This window comes from Mobula hypostoma, chromosome 6 (genome assembly GCF_963921235.1).
Source record: "Mobula hypostoma chromosome 6, sMobHyp1.1, whole genome shotgun sequence".
NCBI classification, from domain to species: Eukaryota; Metazoa; Chordata; class Chondrichthyes; order Myliobatiformes; family Myliobatidae; genus Mobula; species Mobula hypostoma.
The window spans coordinates 90,634,847-90,650,446 of NC_086102.1; positions in this window are offsets into that span (position 1 = coordinate 90,634,847).

Here is a 15,600-nt window from a genome sequence, read left to right on the forward strand (position 1 = left end):
CATTAACAAGGTGTTTTTGACCACAGAACTGCAGTGCACCGGATTTTTTTCTCTAAAGTTTTTCACACCATTCTCTGTTAACTCTAAAGACTTGTATGTGAAAATCCCAGATGATCAGCAGTTTTTAAGATACTCAAACCACCCGCCTGCCACCAACAATCATTCTGCAGTCAAAGTCACTTAGATCACATTTCTTCCCCATATTGATGTTTGGTCTGAACAACAATGGATCCTCTTGACCATGTCTGCATGCTTTTATGTATTGAGTTGCTGCTCTTGATTGGCTGATTAGATATTTGCATTAACAAGTGGGTGTACAAGTGTATAGATACATAATGTGTGTTTATGTTTGTATTGGGATACATGGGACCAGCAAATTTTGGATCAATTGAGCAGATGCCCCAATTAGCCAAAACTTCATGGAAATAATAAAGAAGTATAAAGAAAGACCAACACCATTTAACTAAGAAACAAATTATGTATTTAAATGAAATACAGAACAAATTAGAACACTGCCAATAAAGGTACAGTGCAAACTGTTGTTGCAGGAAAGCAGCGATTATTGTCAGGGACCCCACCACCCAAGTCATGCTCTCGTCTCGTTGCTGCCATCAGGAAGAAGGTACAGGAGCCTCAGGACTCACATCACCAGGTTCAGGAATAGTTATTTCCCCTCAACCATCAGGCTCTTGAACCAAAGGGGATAACTTTATCAAACGTCACTTGCCCCGTTGTTGAAATGTTCCCATAACCTGTGGACTCGCTTTCAAGGACTCTTTATCTCATGTCTCTATATTTATTGCTTATTTATTTATTATTATTTCCAGTGGGAGTATTCAAGGACATTTTCAACCTCTCACTGCTACAGGCGGAAGCTCCCACTTGCTTCAAAAAGGCAACAATTCTACCAGTGCCTAAGAAGAATAATCTGGGCTGCCTATCGCCCAGTAGCACTCACATCGACAGTGATGAAATGCTTTGAGAGGTTGGTCATGACTAGACAGAACTCCTGCCTCAGCAAGGACCTGGACCCATTGCAATTTGCCTATCACCACAATAGGTCAATGGCAGATGCAATCTCAATGGCTCTCCACATGGACAACACAAACACCTATGTCAGGATGCCTGACGATTAACACTGGTGCACCTCAGGGGTGTGTGTTTAGCCCACTGCTCTACTCTCTGTATACACATGACAGTGTGGTTAGGCATAGCTCAAATACCATCTATAAATTTGCTGACGATACAACCATTGTTGGTAGAATCCCAGGTGGCGATGAGAGGGCGTACAAGAATGAGATATGCCAACTAGTGGAATGGTGCCGCAGCAACAACCTGGCACTCAATGTCAGCAAGATGAAAGAGCTGATTGTGGACTTCAGGAAGGGTAAGACAAAGGAACACATGCCAATCATAGAGGGATCAGAAGTGGTGAGAGTGAGCAGTTTAAGTTCCTGGGTATCAAGATCTCTGAGGATCTAACCTGGTCCCAACATATCGATGTAGTCATAAAGAAGGCAAGACAGCGGCTATACTTTATTAGGAGTTTGAAGAGATTTGGCATGTCAACGAATACACTCAAAAACTTCTATAGTTGTACTGTGGAGAGCATTCTGATAGGCTGCTTTACTGTCTGGTATGGAGGGGCTACTGCACAGGACCGAAAGAAGCTGCAGAAGGTTGTAAATCTAGTCAGCTCCATCTTGGGTACTAGCCTACAAAGTACCCAGGACATCTTTAGGGAGTGGTGTCTCAGAAAGACAGCATCCATTATTAAGGACCTCCAGCACCCAGGGCATTCCCTTTTCTCACTGTTACCATCAGTTAGGAGGTACAGAAGCCTGAAGACACACACTCAGCGATTCAGGAACAGCCTCTTCCCCTCTGCTATCCGATTCCTAAATGGACATTGAATCCTTGGACACCACCTCACTTTTTTTTAATATACAGTATTTCTGTTTTTGCACTTTTAAAAAATCTATTCAATATACGTAATTGATTTACTTGTTTAGTTATTACTATTGTTATTTTTATCTTCTTTTTCTCTCTGCTAGATTATGTATTGCATTGAACTACTGCTGCTAACTTAACAAATTTCACGTCACATGCCGGTGATAATAAACCTAATTCTGATTCTGATTCTACTTTTTGTACTTGCATAGTTTATGTATTTTGCAAACCAGCTGACTGCCCAAGTTGGTGCAATATTTCATTGATCCTATTATGGTTATTATTCTGTTATGGTTATTATTCTATTGTGGATTTGTTGAGTATGTCTGCAAAAAATTATTCTCAGATTTGTATATGGTGACATATATGTACTTTAATAAATTTACCGTAAACTTCAATAGTCATTGATGAGGAATTCATCCACTGTACGCTGCTGTGTTCTTTTGATTGACTGTAAATGAGCAAAATCAGCGCAGAACCTAGTGAGATAATAGACTGCCTTCATACAATGCTTTCAGTGATTGCATCCTCCAAATCTTCATTTTCATTCAAGATAATTGTCAATATATTCAAATTCTTCATCGTTCTCAACTTGTTGAAGTAATAAAATTGTTTCACTTTCATTTCTGGCATCCCCAAGCCTGAATGCTTGAAACCACAACAAGCAAAACAGTTTGGAATTGTCTTACTGCTCATTTCTCGCCAACTATCAATGACAAAGATCACTGCTTTTTGAACACAAGCACTTAACTGACACTGTTTAAAAACTATTTGTTCTAAGCATGCCATTGTGTCTAATTGTCACACAAGTGTACACAACTAACACGAGTTAGAAACTGTCCGGCAACAGGCTCCTGTTCCTTTAAAAGCTGTCCCATATGACCAACTGCCCTGGTTAACCAATACAATGGTACAATTAACTGGAATCCACTGTGTGTGTGAGTGTGTGTGTATGTCAAGTCAAGTCACTTTTTATTGTCATTTCGACCATAACTGCTGGTACAGTACACAGTAAGAACAAGACAATGTTTTTCAGGACCATGGTGCTACATGAAACAATACAAAAACTACACTGAACTACGTAAAACAACACAAAAACTACACTAGACTACAGACCTACCCAGGAATGCATAAAGTGCACAAAACAGTGCAGGCATTACAATAAATAATAAACAAGACAATAGGCACAGTAAAGGGCAGTAGGTTGGTGTCAGTCCAGGCTCTGGGTATTGAGGAGTCTGATGGCTTGGGGGAAGAAACTGTTACATAGTCTGGTCATGAGAGCCCGAATGCTTCGGTGCCTTTTGCGCGAGATGGCAGGAGGGAGAAGAGTTTGTATGAGGGGTGTGTGGGGTCCTTCATAATGCTGTTTGCTTTACGGATGCAGCGTGTGGTGTAAATGTCTGTAATGGCGGGAAGAAGAGAGACCCCGGTGATCTTCTCAGCTGACCTCACTATCCGCTGCAGGGTCTTGCGATCCGAGATGATGCAATTTCCGAACCAGGCAGTGATACCTTGGTGTCCACATTTCCGAGGATCTCACCTGGTCCCTTAACTCCTCCATTCTGATCAAAAAGACACAACAGCGCCTTTATTTCCTGTGGAGCATGAAGAAAGTTGACCTCTGTCTCAGGATACTGACGGACTTTTACCACTGTACCATTGAGAGTATACTCACCAACTGCATCTCACTGTGGTATGGCACTTGTCCCATAGCGGACCGCAAAGCACTCCAGCGTGTGGTGAAAACTGCCTGGCAGATTATCGGCACCCAATTGCCCACCATTGAGAACATCTACCACAAACGCTGCCTGGGCAGGGCGAAAAGCATTATCAAGGATGCATCTCACCCTAACCATGGACTTTTTACTCTCCTCCCATCCGGTAGGCACTACAGGAGCCTCCACTCCTGCAGGAAGAGGTTCTTCCCTGAGACTGTGACCCTGCTGAACCTCTCATCACAGCGCTAAGCAGTATTGCACCCTTATTGTACTGTCTCAGTACTTTTATATTTGTGTGCTGTAGCACTTTTTTTATTCGCAGTTATTTTGTAAATAACACTATTCTTTGCATTTCTGGTCAGATGCTAAATGCATTTCATTGGTTTTGTATCTGTACTCAGCACAATGACAATAAAGTTGAATCTAATCTAATCTAATACAGCTGCTCAGGATGCTCTCAATACAACCTCTGTAGAATGTGGTGAGGATGGGGTGGTGGGAGATGGACTTTTCTCAGCCTTCGCAGAAAGTAGAGATGCTGCTGGGCTTTCTTTGCTATGGAGCTGGTGTTGAAGGACCAAGTGAGATTCTCCGCCAGGCGAACACCAAGAAATCTGGTGTTCTTAACGATCTCTATGGAGGAGTCGTCAATGTTCAACAGAGAGTGATCGCTCCGTGTCCGCCTGAAATCAACAACCATCTCTTTCGTTCACATTCAGAGACAGGTTGTTGGCTCTGCACCAGTCCGTTAGCCGCTGCACCTCCTCCCTGTATGCTGACTCATCATTCTTGCTGATGAGACCCACCACGGTCGTGTCATCGGCGAACTTGATGATGTGGTTCAAGCTGTGTGTTGCAGCAGAGTGAACAGCAGTGGACTGAGCACTTTAAAACCCCTCAGTGCAGTGACTCCATTCCATGTGACCACCTGGTTCCAGACTTCCCCAATTTCCACTGAGAATTTTTCCAGTTGTGACCTTACTTTGTGATTCCCTCTCCACCTGATCAGGCCATAGCCACGTAGCTTCCATTTATTCAGCAAAAAAGTATTATCTCATACATTTTCTCTCCCTCCAAATGGAAATTTCCATAGCTACATGGAGATTTCCTCCTTTCATACAATCATTTTGCAATCTGCTTTTTTATCTCTCTGTGAACAACTAAGTTGCTTAATCAAACATTTTTCCTGCTTTCAGTCCTTTTTTTGTCATAAACTTTTGATAGGATTTATTGCTTCCATAAACAGGTCTACATATATACATTTATATTCATATATACATGATAATGATGACCAGCTTCTTGCCACTGCTTGCCAGCTTTTCTTAACATCTTTTAACAGTCATCATAGGTCTTCAGTGGGAATACACTAGTGCCACAAAGAAGGCTTGGTTTCTTTGAAAATCAAGGAAAAATCAGCAGATTGTGGGAACCTGAAATAAAAACAGCAAATGCTGGAATCACTTAGGAGGTCAATCTGCATGTGAAGGAAGAGAAGCAGGTCAAAAACCCTTCATCAGGACACGACCTCTGCCTTTTCCTACTCATTCGCAGTTTTCCAAGCCTGTATAATTCAGGTACCGTATGTTCAGATATATTCATTTCAGCAGAGTGGACTGGGTTTTAATGGCAACATTAGTTTGCACTTTATATGAGTTTCTTGCTACGTGGTTTAGTGGTATGGAAAGAGAAAGGGTTTAAACACACACACAGAACAGGTTGCCTTGGAAGCTGCTCATTTACACCACACTCACCAAGCGGTTATTTCATCATTACCAACTCATGGTTGGTTAGTAGAGGGCATTAAATTGTCCCATGAGAGAATTTTTAAAAAGATGTGATGAGGTGAGTGGCTGACAGCTACTTGATACCAACCACAAGTGGGAACGAACACTGCACAATCTGTTTGTGGTGGTCCTTTTTCCTGACCTGGAGATCATGACCTATTTTCGCACAGTAACGTTGATTGTAGCAGAACAACACCCACTGATGCCTATAAATAACTGCTTTAACAACACATCTCAAACCAGTCACATCAGATGTATCTGTGCTATTGTCTCGTTGGTCCTGCTCCAGGGTTCACCATTCTCATTGGTATCACTTGGATTGTTCATCAATTATCTTACAGTTTTTTTTTCTTAGCATTACCATGCATCCATTTTGTCAAGGCAACACACAATGGCTCGGAGCCACTACTTCACAGCACCAACAGACCCAGCTTTGATCAGGTGCTGTCAGTATATCCTGTCTGTGGCTCTGGTTACCCCGACTGAGTGGTTGGTAGGTCACTTACTTACTGCCCGTTATGCCATTAGAGCAGTAATGAAGGTCCTCTATTTCTGGCAGTGTTCAGAGCTTCCTTCATCATGTCTGTAGCTTCCACTCAGTTTTAACTACTGTCACTCATGCAAGTCCCGGGTGGAGACTCAGGAATACTGTCGCACTCAGATGTAGAATTGTTTCCATAACAATTGTGTTTTACCAGTAAGGGTTGTTAGCCCTGAGCTGAACCCTGATCCTGTAGGTCTGGTGGACTGGCCTCTACCCCTTGACCTCTTTGGTATGTGTGACCCTACCAAGAGCCAAAGCATAAAGCCCTAACTCCGGCCAACATAGCTCTCTGGGTCACTGAGGCACACCAACCTCCAAACCACAACAAGCTTGTGTTCTTCTTAGAGGGGTAGATCAGATGGCCATTGTAAATGTCCCTAGTGTGTAGGTGTGTGGTAGAATCTGGGCAGAGTTGATGACAATGTGCTGGGAGAATACATTGGGATTGGTGTTGGGTTGGTCAGTGGGTTGAAGGATTGTTTATGTGCTATATCTCCCTATAACACTATGACCTTATGGCTGCAAATATTCTGGTTCAGGGAGATGGATGGAACTGGAGATGAAGTGACAGAGGAACTTGTGATGGGCCTGAAGATGAAGGCTTCACTCTTCCCAGCACAGGAGGAAATGTTCCCTCCTCCTGCAGTGGATATCAGAGAAGACTTGTGACAAGAAAATTATGAGATTGGGAAGTGTTGCAGTGCTGAGGTAGAGCTGGCGTGATCAGATCACAAGCAGAAACATAAACAGAAACCTTGCATAGCAACATAAGGTGTCAACAAGGCTCCCTCTATTTCCACGCTTTTACTCCTGCGCCAATCAGCCACTGCTTTCTCCCTGCTAGAATATTTCCCATGATACCATGGGCTCATAGCTTGTTAAGTAGCCTCATATGTGCACCTTGTCAGAGGCCTTCTGAAAATCCAAGTACACAACATCCTTTGTCTATTCTGCCTGTTATTTCTTCAAAGAATTCCAACAGATTTGTCAGGCAAGATATTCCCTTGAGGAAACCATGCTGACTGTGGCCTATTTTTTGGCATGTGCCTCAAAGTACCACAAAACCACATCCTTAACATCAATTGACTCCAACATTTTCCCATCCACTGAGAGCAGACTAACCAGCCTATAATTTCCCTTCTTTTGTCTCACTTTGTTCTTGAAGAGTGGAGTGACACTGTGGAGTGGAGTGGAGTGGAAACAAAGGAGAGAACAGTTACTTAACACAACATGGTACCAAAGCAACTGAAGGCTAGGACCAACTGGTTGAGGATGGTAGGTTCAAGTGGAAGAACAAGGATAGTGGATGAGAGCTGGGTTTAAATAGGCTGCAGGAGATGAGATGTAAGCAAGTGGCAGGTGGCTCCTGTTCGCTGGGTGGAGCCCGCATGTACAGGCCTGACATTCTTAGCAACCCCAACCTCTTCCTAAAACTCAAGCTATTCTCATAGATCTTTGCACTCTTTCCAGCTTAATTATCTTTTCTACAACAGGGTGACCAAAAGTGTACACAATACTGTAGGTGTGGCCTCACAAATACCCTGTACAACTGCAATACATGGGCATCCCAGTCTTTCTGGAGGTAACTGTGAAGAGGTAGAGGCAACCCAGAATGTTGGAGAACAGTAAGGAAGAAGAAAAGAGCTTATGCCCATGGAACTTATCACCCAAGAGCTAATACAAGCTATACCCCCAACCCCACCCCATCCCCATCTCCCAGAGGCTAATTTTTTCAATAGTGAAAGAAATGGTTGTGCTCTCCTAGACCCTCTTTGCACCCATCCCAGGACTTCCCTGACTGCAAAGGCCAAGTTCACTATTACCTTGAGCACCTAACCTTTGGATCATTCCAGTTGACAGAAATAGATCGACCCCAAAAACAGTCTGAGGATTACTGTCAGAAATATGAGTTTCCCAGGATCACAGAAATGGAACCATCACATCCACGCTGACCTTGTCCCTATCTGCCAACATGAGATCCTCATCCTCTGCTTTGCCTTACAGTGTGAGGCATGAATTAGTTTTCAGCAACATTACCTGACAGAAACAGATGAGAGAGAGGGAGAGGGGGTGTTATATGCTTATTAAATCTGTATTCCAGGTCAAAGTGTTAGATGTGTGGGCATCTCTATTTTAGATGTGAGATTTACATTCCCACTTTCTAGAAAAGTTGATTATTTGTGGTAACTAGGAATTTAAAATTGTCATTCAAATTGTCGACCCAACTCATCCATGCTGACAAAGATGCCGATCTAAATTAGTCCCTTTGCCCATATCCCTCTAATTCTTTCTTACCCTTTAAGTACCTGCGCAGACTTCTGTCTCACTAGTCCCCTTCTCTTCTGCCTTCATCTCTTTTCACAACTCTCATTCCTGATGCAGGGTCTTGACCTGAAGTGTCAGCAATCCCTCTCCTCCCCACAGATGCAACTCAACCCGTTGATTTCTTCCAGCAGATTGTTTGTTGATCCAGGTTTCAGAATCTGTGATCTCTTGTGTCTCTAAGTTGCAAGTGTTGCTTTGCTTAACAAGAATTAGTGTTTAGAGCTCTTTTGGAAAACCTGTTTTTGATGTAATTATTGAGGCTTTGTTTTGTAAAATGCAAGCAAGCAGCCAAGATTGAGGTCATTCCTGTCTCCGAGAATGAAACTGTGTAATGCGCTTGAGATTCAGGATTGGCCTCATAGGATACCAGTCAGGCTCATCTGCCTGCAGAAGGACATAGAGTGCCATCAGGCTAGCTAAAGTGAACTCCTGTTCAGATCGAATTTGGATTGCTGGATGAGGTTGTACAAGGATTTTAGTGGAATCCGTAAGAATGGAACTAAGTACATTTGGTTTACTCTGCGTCTGATAATAGTTAGTTACCTACAACACAGCTCACCATACAATATGGCAATGATGACAGAAACTTGGCTCAGAAAGGGTAAGATTGGGTGATTAATTCCTGGATACGAAGTGTTTCTGGAGGAAATAATGGAGAAGGTAGCAGGGTCGAGTAAAGATAGTAATAAAGGTAACAGAAGGAATAACACAGAGGGGTAAAATACTCCTAATTAGAACTGAGAAACACTGTATTCTACAGGTCACCAACAAGTGGGGGAAATATGAAGATAGACGTGCATAATACAGGGGTGTTTATAATGGAGAGTCTTTAATTATCGTAATGTAAACTCCAATAGTAATTATAATGGCAGAGTGTGTAAAGAGTTCCTAAAATGTCCAGATGATTTTCTAGAGCAGTATATTATTGGTTCTGTAAAGGGAAGGTGGCCTTCCAATATGGGGCATGTGAATAGTGAAAAAGATAGTACCTGGAGGAATGGGGTCCATCAAAAATCAAAAAGGATAACTACACATGGATGCCAAAGGCAGTGCTAAAGTATTAAAAGAATATCTGGCATTTGCCTTCACCAGGGATGAGTGTTTCCAAACAAAACAAATTGGAGATGCATCCTAGGATTCTGAGGCAAGAATAGGGGAAATTGCAGGGCAATTGCCCTTAATATTCCAATGCTTTAGCATAGGAATGATGTTAAAGGACTGGAGAATGATAGATGTTACTCCTTTCCTTAAAAAAAGATAAACCCAACAACTGTAAGCTAGTCAGTTTGACCCTAGTGTTGGGAAATCTTTCAGAAGTTGGCATCATAGCTGGCGCAGACATTGTGGCCCAAAGGCCTTTTCCTGTGTTGTCCTGTTCTATTTTTAAAAATTGATCTGGGCCAGGATTAATAGGGACTTGAGGGGAAGCAAATGATTAAGATTAAGTAATGATTAAGCATGGATAAGTTAAAGCCAAATTGAGTTTAACCAATTTGGGCACTTTTGAATGAGATGACAAATTTTATGAGAGTGATCCAATCAATGCCACGTATATTGACCTCCAGAAGCATTTGAGAGGATGTTTTATAACAGGCTTAACAGTTGAAACACAGGCCCATGAGATATTGTTAACATGTTACAGACAATAGAAGATTGTTGTGAATGGTTGCCTTTTTTAAACAGGAGGAAGAATATTACTCTTCCCCAAGATTGTTGTAGTTTCTTTTCATACTGTCAGGACATCCCGAAAGTGCTGTACAAACAAATATGTAGAATTCAGTCATACTATTGGAAGCAGTGACGACTTGGCATGGAGCAATTCCAACCATGTGCTAACCCGCAGGTCACTATTTTTGTGCAAACTCTTCAGGTCCTCCTGAAGAGTATCAGAGGACAACTTCTGCATTATTAGAGTGTAGATGGATGGTCTCAACTCCATGAGGAAAGTGTTTCTGTAGATTACCACTGTACAGTTGGACAGGCAGCAGAAAACAGACTAGGTGGCTGTATCACTTTAGCTAGTTAAAATGTAAACACTTAGATCTAACATTCTGCAAACTCTTTGCCGTAGGCTATATCTGCAGAAGAGGGCCCAATGCCAAAAGGAAGGGTTCATATTTAATGTGCATATATGATAAGTAATTAACTGATAATATTTGGAATTTAAATACAAGGGAAATAGAAATTGCTGGTAATACTCATCATCAGACAACATCTGTGGAGAGAGAAAAGTCGTAAAAATTTCCAAGTAGTGACCTTTCATCAGAGTTGGTCAAGGTTTTTCAAGGGAATACCAATCAGGACAATGGGATGCTCCTCTTGCGGGATGTGGGAAGACAGGGAGACCTCCAGTGTCCTTGACAACTACAACTGCAGTAATTGCATCTAGCTGCAGCACCATACACAGCGCGTTAGGGGAATGGAGCTGGAGCTGGATGAACTATGGATCATTCGGGAGGCTGAGGGGTTGACTGACAAGAAATACAGAGAGGTAGTTATACCTAAGTGCAGGACACAGGTAACTGGGTGACTGTTAGGTGAGAGAAAGGGCATAAGCACCACTTCAGGATTTCCCTGTGGCATTCCCCTCAGTAGCAAGTACAGTATACCGCTTTGGATATTATTGTGGAGGATGACCAATGCAGCAATCAGGTCTCAGCCACTGAGTCTGGCTCTGTGGTTCAGAGAGGAAGGGGGGCAAAGAGGAGAGTGGTGCTTGAAGGAATTCAATAATTAGGAAAACAGAGATATTGTGGACATGACATATACTCCTTGATGGTATGTTGCTTCCCAAGTGCCAGGGTCGGGGATGTCTGAGCTCAGGTCCACAGCATTCTTGAAGGGGAGGATGAGCAGCCACAAGTCGTGCTACACACAGGTACCAGTGACTTAGCTCGGAAAGGGGATTAACTCCTGAAGAGAGAATACAGGGAGCTAGGTAGGAAGCTGGAAAGCAGGACCGTAAGGATGGTAATCTCTGAATTGCTGCCTGCGCCACGCTCCAGTGAGGGTAAGAAGAGGATGATTAAGTAGATGAATGTGTGGCTGAAGAATTGGAATAGGGGACTGACGTTTGGATTTCTGGTTCATTTGGATCTCCTCTGGGGAATGTACGACTTGTACCAGGACGGGTTACACTTGAAAACCAATATCCTTTGGGCGGGTTTGCTGGAGCTGTTGGGGAGAGCTTAAACTAATTTGGCACAGTGATAATGCTGAGGATGGTGCACTTGTTATATAAGTGGATGTAGTGTACAGTGGGACTGTGAGGATGGACAGGCAGATGACAGGGCAAAATTGCAGTCAGTGGAATGAGTTAAAGTGTAACATGGGAGTATCATCAAAACAGGGTGATGAATACAGGACTCAAGGTGTTATATTTGAATGCATACAGTATACAGAATAAGGTGGACGATCTTGTAGTGCAATTAGACATTGTCAGGTATAGTGTTGTGGGCATCACTGAGTCATGGCTGAAAGATAATAGTTGGGAGTTTAACGTCTAAGAGATACATATTATATCAAAAGGATAGGCAGGTAGGCAAAGGGGATGGGATGGCTCTGTTGTGAAAAAAATCAAATCCTTAAAAACAGGTGACATAGGATTGGAAGATGTACAGTAGAACCCTTGTGGGTAGAGTTAATAAACTGCAAGGATAAACAGAGCCTGATGTGAGTTATATACAGGCCTCTGAACATTAGCCAGGGTGTGGAGTAGAAATCACAAAGGGGAGATGGAAAATGCATGTCAAAAGAGCAACGATACAATAATCATCGGGGATTTTAAAATGCAGATAGATTGGGAAAATCAAGTTGATGCTGGATCCCATGAGAAGGAATTTGTAGAATGCCTATGAAATGCCTTTTTAGGGCAGCTTGTAGTTGAGCCCACTAGGGAAAAGGCAATTCTGGATTGGGTGTCGTGTATGAATCAGATTTTATTAGGGAGCTTAAGTTACCTTAGCAGGCAGTGATTACGATATGATAGAATTCACCCTGCAGTTTGAGAGTGAGTAACTGAAATCAGATGTATCAGTATTACAGTGGAGTAAAGGGAATTACAGAGACATGAGAGAGGAGCTGATGAAGTTGGTCGGAAGGGGACACAACAGAGGTGATGGCAGAACAACAATGGCTGAAGTTTCTTGGTGCAGGATAGATACATCCTTAAGAACATGTATTCTAAAGGCAGGATCATGCAACTGTGGCAGACAAGGGAAGTCAAAGACAAAATAAAGAGGAGGGATGTTCAGAAGGCCCTTGAAAAGGTGCTATATGCATGGCTGCTAAGGCAAGATAAGAGCCCACGGTATTACAGGAAAGATATTAGCATGGATAGAAGATTACTTAATTGGCAGGAGGCAAAGAGTGGGAATGAAGGGGGCCATTTCTGGTTGGCAACCAGTGACTAGCGGTGTTCAGTATTAGTACAGCAGCATAAAAGCCAGAACTAACAGGCTCCGGGACAGCTTCTTCCACAAGGCCATCAGACTGATTAACTCATGCTGATTTGAGTGATGTTACATTGCCTGTTCTTTTTATTATAAATTACTATGATTGCACATTGCACATTTAGACAGAGACGTAATGTAAAGATTTTTACTCCTCAGGTATGTAAAGGATGTAAGAAATAAAGTCAATTCAATTCAATTCTTTTCACGTTCTATGTCAATGATTTGGACGATGCAATTAAAAGAATAAATCAAGGAAGGTAGTGCACCCGTGGCTGACAAGGGAAATTAGGGATAGTATCAATTCCAAAGAAGAAGCATACAAATTAGCCAGAAAAAGTGGCTCACCTGAGGACTGGGAGAAATTCAGAGTTCAGCAGAGGAGGACAAACGGCTTAATTAGGAAGGGGAAAAAAGATTATGAGAGAAAACTGGCAGGGAACATAAAAACTGACTGTAAAAGCTTTTATAGATATGTGAAAAGAAAAAGATTGGTTAAGACAAATGTAGGTCCCCTACAGACAGAAACATGTGAATTGATTGTGGGGAGCAAGGACATGGCAGACCAATTGAATAATTACTTTGGTTCTGTCTTCACTAAGGAGGACATAAATAACCTTCCGGAAATAGTAGGGGACAGAGGGTCCAGTGAGATGGAGGAACTGAGCGAAATACATGTTAGTAGGGAAGTGGTGTCAGGTAAATTGAAGGGATTAAAGACAGATAAATCCCCAGGGCCAGATGGTCTGCATCCTAGAGTGCTTAAGGAAGTAGCCCAAGAAATAGTGGATGCATTAGTGATAATTTTTCAAAACTCATTAGATTCTGGACTAGTTCCTGAGGATTGGAGGGTAGCTAATGTAACCCCACTTTTTAAAAAGGAGGGAGAGAGAAACCAGGGAATTATAGACCGGTTAGCCTAACATCGGTGGTGGGGAAACTGCTAGAGTCAGTTATCAAAGATGTGATAACAGCACATTTGGAAAGCGGTGAAATCATCGGACAAAGTCAGCATGGATTTGTGAAAGGAAAATCATGTCTGACGAATCTCATAGAATTTTTTGAGGATGTAACTAGTAGAGTGGATAGGGGAGAACCAGTGGATCTGGTATATTTGGATTTTCAAAAGGCTTTTGACAAGGTCCCACACAGAGATTAGTGTGCAAACTTAAAGCACACGGTATTGGGGGTAAGGTATTGATGTGGATACAGAATTGGTTGGCAGACAGGAAGCAAAGAGTGGGAATAAACGGGACCTTTTCAGAATGGCAGGCAGTGACTAGTGGGGTACCGCAAGGCTCAGTGCTGGGACCCCAGATGTTTACAATATATATTAATGACTTGGATGAGGGAATTAAATGCAGCATCTCCAAGTTTGCGGATGACACGAAGCTGTGAGGAGGATGCTAAGAGGATGCAGGGTGACTTGGATAGGTTAGGTGAGTGGGCAAATTCATGGCAGATGCAATTTAATGTGGATAAATGTGAAGTTATCCACTTTGGTGGCAAAAACAGGAAAACAGATTATTATCTGAATGGTGACCAACTAGGAAAAGGGGAGGTGCAACGAGACCTGGGTGTCATTATACACCAGTCATTGAAAGTGGGCATGCAGGTACAGCAGGCAGTGAAAAAGGCGAATGGTATGCTGGCATTTATAGCGAGAGGATTCGAGTACAGGAGCAGGGAGGTACTACTGCAGTTGTACAAGGCCTTGGTGAGACCACACCTGGAGTATTGTGTGCAGTTTTGGTCCCCTAATCTGAGGAAAGACATCCTTGCCATAGAGGGAGTACAAAGAAGGTTCACCAGATTGATTCCTGGGATGGCAGGACATTCATATGATGAAAGACTGGATGAACTAAGCTTATACTCGTTGGAATTTAGAAGATTGAGGGGGGATCTGATTGAAACGTATAAAATCCTAAAGGGATTGGACAGGCTAGATGCAGGAAGATTGTTCCCGATGTTGGGGAAGTCCAGAACAAGGGGTCACAGTTTGAGGATAAAGGGGAAGCCTTTTAGGACCGAGATTAGGAAAAACTTCTTCACACAGAGAGTGGTGAATCTGTGGAATTCTCTGCCACAGGAAACAGTTGAGGCCAGTTCATTGGCTATATTTAAGAGGGAGTTAGATATGGCCCTTGTGGCTAAAGGGATCAAGGGGTATGGGGGGAAGGCTGGTACAGGGTTCTGAGTTGGATGATCAGCCATGATCATACTGAATGGCGGTGCAGGCTCGAAGGGCCGAATGGCCTACTCCTGCACCTATTTTCTATGTTTCTATGTAGCCAAGTTTGTGGAGGGGCAGGTAGTGTTGAGGAAGCAGGGAGTCTGCAGGACTTAGACAGATTAGGAGAATGGGCAAAGAGGTGGCAGATTCAATATAGTGTCTGGAAATGTACACTCATGCACTTTGGTAGCAGGAACATTTTGCTAAAATGGGAGAAAATTCAGAAATCAAAGGTGCAGAGGGATTTGGGAGTCTTTGTGCAGGATTCCCTTAAGGTTAACTTGCAGGTTGAATCAGTCATTCCATCGTGGCTGATTTACTATCCCTCTCGACCCTATTCTCCTGCCTTCTCCCTATAACCTTTGCCACCTTTACTAATCAAGAAACTATCAACCTCCACTTTAAATATACCAATGACTTGGCTTCCACAGATTAACCACCCTCAAGCAGGAGATATTCCTCTTCATCTCTGTTCTAAAGACACATCCTACTATTTGGAGGCTGTGCCCTCTGGTCACTGTGTCTTTCCCCTAGTAGGCTGGCCCTCCCAACAGAATCCAAATTAATTAAGCAGAACAGTCTCTGAAGTACT